Below are 9,201 nucleotides of genomic sequence, written 5' to 3'. Positions count from 1 at the left end.
ATGTATGTATATATATATATATATATGTATATATATATATATATACATATATATATATATATATACCACATCTTCTTGATCCACTCATCAGGTGATGGACATTTAGGCTTTTTCCATGTGTTGGCTATTGTTGACATTGCTGCTATGAACATTGGGGTACATGTGCTCCTATGCATCAGCACTTCTGTATCCGTTGGGTAAATCCCTAGCAGTGCTATTGCTGGGTCATAAGGGAGTTCTATGGATAGTTTTCTGAGGAACATCCACACCGTTTTCCAGAGTGGCTGCACCAGTTTACATTCCCACCAACAGTGTAGGAGGGTGCCCATCTTTCCACACCCTCGCCAGCATCTATAGTCTCTTGATTTGTTCATTTTAGAACAAATCAATAGTTCTTTTAAACAGAAGAACGCCTGAAGCACTGGGAAACTGGGCAACATGTGACGTCACACCGCTAGTCAGAGGCAAAGCCAGGACCTGGTCTTCACCCCTTCTGTCACAACATTACATTCCTATCCTTAACAAAAAAAAAAGTCAACCAGAAGCACCGTGAAGAGTTCTTTAATAAAATGACAAATTCTGGCAACTGGCCCAGAGAGAGATGGGAAGCCCGGGTAGTTTTACTTCCAATGCTGATACATATCTTAAAATGGAGTTTCTTGCTAGAAGACGTTTAAATTTTTAATTGTAGGGGCGCCTAGGTGGTTCAGTGGGTTAAGCATTGGGGACCTGACTGTGGCTCAGATCATGAACGCACGGTTCATGGGTTCAAGCCCCATGTCGAGTTTTGTGGTGGTAGTGAGAAGCCTGCTTGGGATCCCCGGTCTCTCCCTCCCACCCTCTCTCCCTCTCTCTCTCTCTCTCTCTGTCCCGCCCCCACTTGTACCAGTGCATATGCAAGCACTCTCTCTCAAAATAAATTAAGTAAATAAACTTAAAAATTTTTTAATTGGTTTAAGAACTTTACAATTTTTTTATGTTTTTTATTTATTTTTGAGACACAGAGAGAGACAGTGCGAGCAGGGGAGGGTCAGAGAGAGAGAGAGGGAGACACAGAATCCGAAGCAGGTTCCAGGCTCTGAGCTGTCAGCACAGAGCCCGACATGGGGCTTGAACTCACGAACCGTGAGATCATGACCTGAGCCTAAGCCCGGAGGCTTAACCTACTGGCATTTATTTATTTTTGAGAGACAGAGCGTGAACAGGGGAGGGACAGAGAGAGAGGAAGACACAGAATCCGAAGACAGGCTCCAGGCTCTGAGCTAGCAGTCAGCACAGAGCCTGACGCGGGGCTCGAACCCACAAACCGTGAACCACCCAGGCGCCCCACCCCGAGGAACTTTAAAACACACAGACACACAGACACACAGACACACACACACACACACACACACACACACACACACACACACACACAACACTGACTAGCTGAAAACTCTACCTCTGGTGACCTCCAGCATATTATATTTTAAAGAAAGGATTTTTAGCCAGTTTGCCCCTGAATTAAATTCATAGCTTTGAAGTCTGCTCTTGGTCTATTCTGTGAGTGGCCTGAACAAGGAAAGGGTTTTAAATGTTATTTCCTTTTCGATTTTCTGAGCCTATTTGAGTTAAGTGAGCATGCTGGGCTGTCTCAGCTGTTGGAAATCTAGTAGCACTGTAAACACAGTTTTGACAGTCCGAGTCCCTCTAGGTGGAAGGATAGGTTTGCATTTTGGACTCTCAAGAAAAACTTTCAATAATAAAAAGTTAAGAAAAAAGGCTTAAGGGGAAAATATGATGGTTGTTAGTGTATGTGTGTATTGGGAGGTGGGGGGAGGGGAGGGGAGGTGGGAAGGCTTCCCTTTTTTGCTTTTTTTGAGGGTCCCTTTATTGATTTCCTCAAGTCTTCAGTCCTGCTAGCTAGCTTCATCAATACCATAAAGCATTGTTATTGTCATTTAAATGAAGAGACAAATGAGTTCCCGGGTGGTGTAACCACCCAAAGCCTTCACCCACTCAGTGGAACCTTCGGGGTATACAACAGTCTCTGGTCTGTCTCTCACTGGATAGAGAAAATGTGTGCAAGAGGTTTCATCCTCTGGGCACTGGTCATAAAGCCCAATATCTTATTATAATCTATTTAAAAGTCAAAAATCTAGCCACTTTCATTGTAAAAAATGGTCTCTACCACATCATCCATAAATGGTCCTTGACTTTTCTTACGGACGTTCTTAGCATATCAAGCTCTGATTATGTGAGCACTCCTCCTTACAGTTTATGTGAAAGGGCCAGATGGTAAATTTGGGGATGTATGTCTGTGGTGCCATTTTCTTTGGCTCTGTCTCCTTAGCAAGCCTTCCCATCCTCAACTGGCTGCCTTCTGCACCCCTTTTCTGTGAGCCCAGTTACAACAGTAAGGCACAGCTCCATCATCACTTGCCATCACCTTTGTCAAGGCCACCCATGTCCTTCACTTTTCCAAGTTCAAGGTCAGTTCTCACTCTTCATTACTACTTAACCCAGCAGCAAGATTTCCTCTTTCAAAACAAATACTACGTTTTTTTCATTTTTCTCCCAACTCAATGGATGCTCCTTTCTCAACTGACTAGATCCTTACCATCTTTGAACCTTATACTCAGAAATGCATCAAAACTCAAACGTGGATCTCTTCTCTAAGAACACTTGTATCCTGTGTGAACTCATTTGCTCCAATGGCTTTAAAGACTAACTCTATGGTGATACCCCCTTCTCCCCTCAGTTTCTCTTAAGCATGAAAAATCTCCAAATTGCCTATTGGAACTGAGTGTCTCCTAGTCATAGGTACTCAATATACCTAAAACAACATCCCTACTTTCCATTAACCCCTAAAACCACTCCTTTCTAAAACCTTTACTGTCTCTATTAAAAGAGAAAACAAGGACAAAGACACACACAAACCTGGAATCATCTTTCAAAGTAGTATCTAAAATTCAAGGAATCTTGACACGGACTCTCCTTTCTGGCATACCTTATATTCAGTCCATCTGCCAATTCTGTCAGTTCTACGTTCAAAAAATATTGGGGGAAAAGTCATGTACTTACATCACTTTTATGCCATGCTAGGTGTTCTCTACCTCAGCATCACTGACAGTTTGGATTGGATACTTCCTTCCATGTGGGGGCCTGTCCTGTGAATTGTCAGATATTTACCAGTATCTCTGGTCTCCACCCACTAGATGATGGTAGCACGTTCCACCCCCTCCAGCTGTGACAATTAATGGTGTCTCCAGACACTGCCACATGTCCCCTAGGAAGCAAAGTTGTTCCCATTTGAGAACCATGGCTCTATCCCAGGCTCCTTCATCCTTCCCCTGGATGATCTCGGCGGCCTCCCAGCTGGCTCTTGTTTTAGGTCTTGGTCTCATGCATTCTATTGTCGACCCAGCAGCCAGAACAATCTTGTATATATACAATTCAGATGATTTCACGTTTGTTGGCAGCCATGGTGATGTGCTGTTCAGATCTTCCTTCCAGAAAACCTACTGAGAGAAGCGTGGCTGAGGGACAGCAGCCAGCTGCCATGACCTTGGATCCGCCCAGTGTCCAAGCTCTTCTCAGTCATGCCATCTCAGGCTGCTCCCAGACAATGATTGAGCATGGCAAGGGCATTTGGGCCGGCCTTTTGCGATCTCACACGTGGGAGCAATGAGATGTATTCCAGTAGGAAGCTGCTCCAAGTCCATTTCCCTTTTTTCCTTCTCTGCTTTTACAGATGTCAGATATACACAGTGGCCCTCAGTGTACCCCAACTTACTCCTATCTCCCTGACAAGTCCTTGCACGTTACGCTCCACAGGAACGTCCCCAGTAAACCCTCTTGACGATCAGATTCCACCCTGGCCTCTGCTTTTCAGAGAATACAAACTTTACTCCTTTGCTCAAAACTTTCCAATACCTTTCTTCCTCACTTGGGATGAAGTCCAAAGGCCATATGACAGCTAAGAAGGCCCTTTGGCTTGCCTATGGGTATGCCGCCAGTCTCAACTGCTTCCACTCTACACCTTGTTCATGTTTTCTAACCACACTGGTCTTGTGGCCATTTCTTAAACATGCAAGGCTTCCTTTTGTCTTAATCATTATTATCATCTAGTCCCTCCTCCTGGAATTCTACTGCCCTGGATATATGTATGGTGAACTTACTTAGTCTTTAGTTAGGGGTGCCTGGGTGGCTCAGTCGGTTAAGCATCCGCTTCGGCTCAGGTCATGATCTCATGGTTCGTGGGCTCGAGCCCCATGTCAGGCTCTGTGCTGACAGCTAGCTCAGAGCCTCGAGCCTGCTTTGGATTCTGTGTCTCCCTCTCTCTCTGACCCTCCCCTGCTTGCACTATCTCTCTTTGTCTCTCAAAAATAAATTTTAAAAAATAATTTAAAAAATTTTTAAGAAGTCTTTGGTTAAATATCACCTTCCTTTTTTCCCATTTTTTTAATGTTTATTTATTTTTGAGACAGAGACAGAGCGTGATCCAGGGAGGGGCAGGGAGAGAGAGAGAGAGGGAGACACAGAATCTGAAGCAGGCTCCAGGCTCTGAGCTGTCAGCACAGAGCCCGATGCAGGGCTCAGACCCATGAACTGAGAGATCATGACCTGAGCCAAAGTTGGATGATTAACTGACTGAGCCACCAGGTGCCCCCCAAATATCAAATTTTAAAATTCAGACAGGATCTGTGACAATCCTTTATGTATTTTTTTTGACAGATGTCATTACCTTCTGAGAGCCTCTCTTTCTGAATCAAAATCTTGCTATTTCTTCAAATGCCTCTTATAGGACGTGACATTTAGATCTCTCATCAGTTTGCCAGTCTTCCATTCAACACATTACTTGTTTATTGCATATCTACCAAATGCCATGCAGAATAGGAATTAGCTATTTGTTAAATTAATACACAAGTAATTACCTAAGTACAGCGATTTTTAAAGATACTCACAGGGACTTTCTGCTCTGGTAGAAAGAAGAAATATTGACAAACGGGTGCATGTCAGAGGGAGCTGGACTGCATGATGAAGGACCCTTAAAATTCTTTTTCTTCACTTATGAATTCAACACATTTTATTTACTATCTACTAGTGCAGAACTCTGTACACATCAGTTAACCTTTCACAGGTTAGTAGACAATATAATCTAGAAACTCAATATATAAACTAAATACTTTTAAGAGCAGTAATTTTAAGGAAGGAATGCTTTTTTGGTAAATTACTCTAAAAGAAAATATTTGCTGACTACATATCATTGTGTTTCTTCAGCTGGATATTAGCTGTAGCTAGAGATGGAGTAGGCAAAAACAGCAGAGAGAGGCATTTCTTATAAATCAGTCATGACAAAGGAGAGAAATAAACCAATTTGGCCAAAAAGCTGACAAAGTGCAGCGATGACTATGTTAGTGGAAGAGAAATGCATTTGGAGGCAAAACTTGAGTGCTACTAGCGGCATGTGAAAACTACATGTTGCTATTGGTTCATCTCTAACTGGTTAAAGTTTTAGGGAGGGAAGGACCCAAATTGCATCCTTTCTTTATAAAATTGACTGACCACTTTCAACCTCCCGAGGGGAGCATTGGCAGATGATGTTTGAAGTCATTTCCTGGAGAGTTATGGCATCAATGTTGAAATGAGAGATCACCACACAATCCCTCTTTGTGGGAAGAGGATCATATGGGAAAGAACAAAACTGACCTCCTCTCTTGGGAGAAGGGGATGAAAGAGATGGAATAAGGAAGACAAAGTGGCTAATCCAGACACGAGCAGGAAATGAGGTGCAGTAAATGGTGTTATAGGGAGACTGCACTGAGCAGTGGTGGGTATGGACCCATTGAACTCAAATGACAATTCAGTTAACACTGGTCGAATATACACCGTGTAAGAAACCACCCTCCCAGGAAGGCAAGACCTGGTCCTTACCCCTGAGATGCCGAGGAGGAATGGGGAAGAAAATAACATTCATGAATCATTTTAATACAAAGCAATCTGTGGTCCATACTAGTATAAATATGTAATGTGTACTATGAAAAGGAGACTTATGTGTATGCCTATGATTTTAAGTGGTATCTGCATATATAAAAACCATATATATTATTTTTAAGTATTATTAAATATCCAGCTTTGCACTCTTTCTCCTCCTTACCTGGAAACCATGAAATTGTTTCAAACTAGAGTGTCTCACAGAAAGAGACCCAACTCCAGAAAATCAATGGCGCCCTTGAAAAGCAGTTGGTGGGACTCACGTGGGACTCGATAGGGCAGTACCATGTGCAGGCCCATTTCTCACAGCGATGCTGTGAGATTGGCCACTCAAGATGGCAAAAATCTGTGAGAAGGTCCAAGTCAATTCCACTGTTATAACCACCCTTCCCCCAAGCCCTGGGTCCTGCTGGGTCACAGCCTCACTGATTGCCCAGCCTTCTGTTTGGAAGAATGGCAGAACAGCTGACTTTCGTGCTTTATGGGGATGAAAAGCACAGTCCTGTCGCCATGCCATTTTGATGGCAGCCTCTCATCAGTCAGCTTCCACAACATGAGTGCTGGGAGTCAATTCTCTTAATTGCTGATGTGGACAAGATGGTCTGGTCTTGCGCCAAGGTTCTTGGATCTCTGGCTCTTGTTCCCAAAAGCATCTGTCTTCTAGGTGACACTGACAAGAGAAATGAACTGTTCTCCACGTCCTTAAGCTCTCTATTTTGTCAAAACAACAAACACAGCTCAATACACTGAGGGCTTATCTTTTAACTTCTGCTGGTGTGTCGGCTTTAACATGACTGACCCAGGGCCCCAGGCCCCAAGCAAATGGACACATCTATTCCTGAGACTCTGTTTGTCCTCCAGTGTCAATATTGGCAAAGGGAAGGGGGGATCAATGGAAGCCTAGCTAGTCAAATTAGTCTTTGGAGGGAAGAGAATCAAAGACCGTGTCAACACTGGTTTGACTGATGTTTAACCTCTTAGACAAGTCAATTCAGTTTAAAAGGGTTGAAGCCATTGGACATGAAAACTTACATGTACCAAGTACCTCCTGAGGCATATCGTAAGGGGGGGAAGCACAGATCGGTCTTAGAGGCCCGCCCCGAGCCTGTATGAGAACATCACTTGTGCTGTTGTACTACATGAAAAGAGAAAACTGCAGACCGGCTGTCCTGCGTGGAAGTACTTGTGTCTCGGAGGTCCTGGGTGACACGTGCATCATTCTAGGGAGCCAGCACCATTCCCAAAGAATAGCAAACAATGCCTAGCATGGTGCCCGACAGTTTCTATTTTCACAAGAGTTATTCTCCAATCAGTACTAACTTGCTAATTGAATGGGCACATTCTGTTGGCACTAATGATATTTGTTGCTCTCATTTAACTCTTCCAGTCCTGCCTTTTGTTTAGAAATTTATTGGGTAAGGAACCGAGGTGGTCTCTTTATGTTATAATTACAGTATTTGTATACCATGAATAATACCTTTACAGAACACCTAGGGTTGTATAACTCCAAGTAGCACTCTTCTTCTTCTTCTTTTTAATGTTTATTTCTTTTTGAGAAAGAACAGGAAAGACAGAGTGTGAGTAGGGGAGGGGTAGAGATACACACACACACACACACACACACACACACACACACACACAGAATCTGAAGCAGGCTCCAGACTCCGAGCTGTCAGCACAGAGCCAAACATGGGCCTCGAACTGTAGCATCTTGGAGACTATCCAGGGGGAGTCACCATGATGAAGACCACTGTTTGAAAAGCAACAGATTTAAGGGGGCACCTGGGTGGCTCAGTTGTTTAAGCATCCGGCCAGCTCAGGGCATGATCCCAAGGTTCATGAGTTCGAGCTCCCGGTCCGGCTCTGTGCTGACATCTCAGGTTCTGTGATCCTGTGCCTCCCTCTCTCTCTGCCCTTCCCTTGCTGATGCACACACGTGCATGCACACATGCATGTTTGTGTGTGTGTTTGTGTGTGTGCACATGCTCTTTCAAAAATAAATAAACATTAAAAAGAAAAGAAAAGCAATGGGTTTAAGGAACAACTGGAAGTCTTGAGGCTGCTTATCCGAGGGAAGTGTGACATGGTGGCACTCTCTAGTTGAAGAATGACTAGTAGACGGAGGAGGGGTTGAAATGACATTATATTATTCTAGGCATTAGAACTAAGACCAATGCGGGAAGGTTATAAGGAAACAGATTCTATTCAAACTCCAGTAGAGAACTTTTGAGCAAATTGAACTGTTCACAAAGAATAGATCGTGTTCCCTTGGAATGCAGAGAGCTCCCCAACACTGGATATATTAACGTTCAAACAAGACCAAGCACAAAAGGGTATTGTGTTGAATGGAAGGATGTGCTGTGTTGTCTTAAATGTGCTCCAAGCACGTGTAATCATTTGATTCTGTGAAGAGAAAGGATGCTCACAAACAAAGACACAAGGGTCTCCTCCACTAGGACTTCAGATTCCCTGGAATTTATCCAGGATCTATGAAATTGCAATAATCAGCCACTTCCCATGAATTTATCTTACACTGATAACTCCTTCAGGCCAGGAGATGGATGTTACATAAACTCACACAAGAAATTAGAATTGTCTACCTCTCATGCTATTTTGAAGTCAAACCTCGGAAGCATTCTTTCTTCCCTGTGTTTCCCTTACTCTCTTTACTTAAAAAGAATCGTGTCAGGAGCTCTCTTCCTCTGAAATTACCCCCTGTCAGTACTGCTCAGGCAGGTTTTGCTAACTGGCAAGCAAATCTTCCAGAGAAAATGGATGATGGGCAGTTCTAAAGAGGAACATGGAGACGTTTTATCTCAGCTTTGCAATGACGGCGGCTTCTAGTCAAGATCCTCCGACAGCCATTGACGTTCCCTGTAATGTCTTCCCAAGATGAGAGGCTACCCTCTCAAAAGGAATCCTCTGAACGTGAGCTCCGTGGCACCCCTGTGCCACTTGAAAGAGTTGATTTGCCTGATGGAGAGAGATTCCTGCCAGATTAAGGCTTCAGTCATTGTTAATAGATGACTTCAAGAGGCATCAGTCTGTTTTGCTAGATTAACAGTCAGGTGGTTATTGGTAGCTACTTTCAGAGGAATGAATAGTATGGCATTCTTAGCAGCCAAGGTTGAGGCCCCCTGTAGAGGACAAGGGGCTGGAGTCAGTTTAATTTGAGAGGGGACTGATTTTCATCATGGTTAAATGAAGCACAGGGGAGTTCAAAAG

The sequence above is a fragment of the Suricata suricatta genome, chromosome 17 (assembly GCF_006229205.1).
Source record: "Suricata suricatta isolate VVHF042 chromosome 17, meerkat_22Aug2017_6uvM2_HiC, whole genome shotgun sequence".
NCBI classification, from domain to species: domain Eukaryota; kingdom Metazoa; phylum Chordata; class Mammalia; order Carnivora; family Herpestidae; genus Suricata; species Suricata suricatta.
This window is presented reverse-complemented; position numbering follows the sequence as displayed.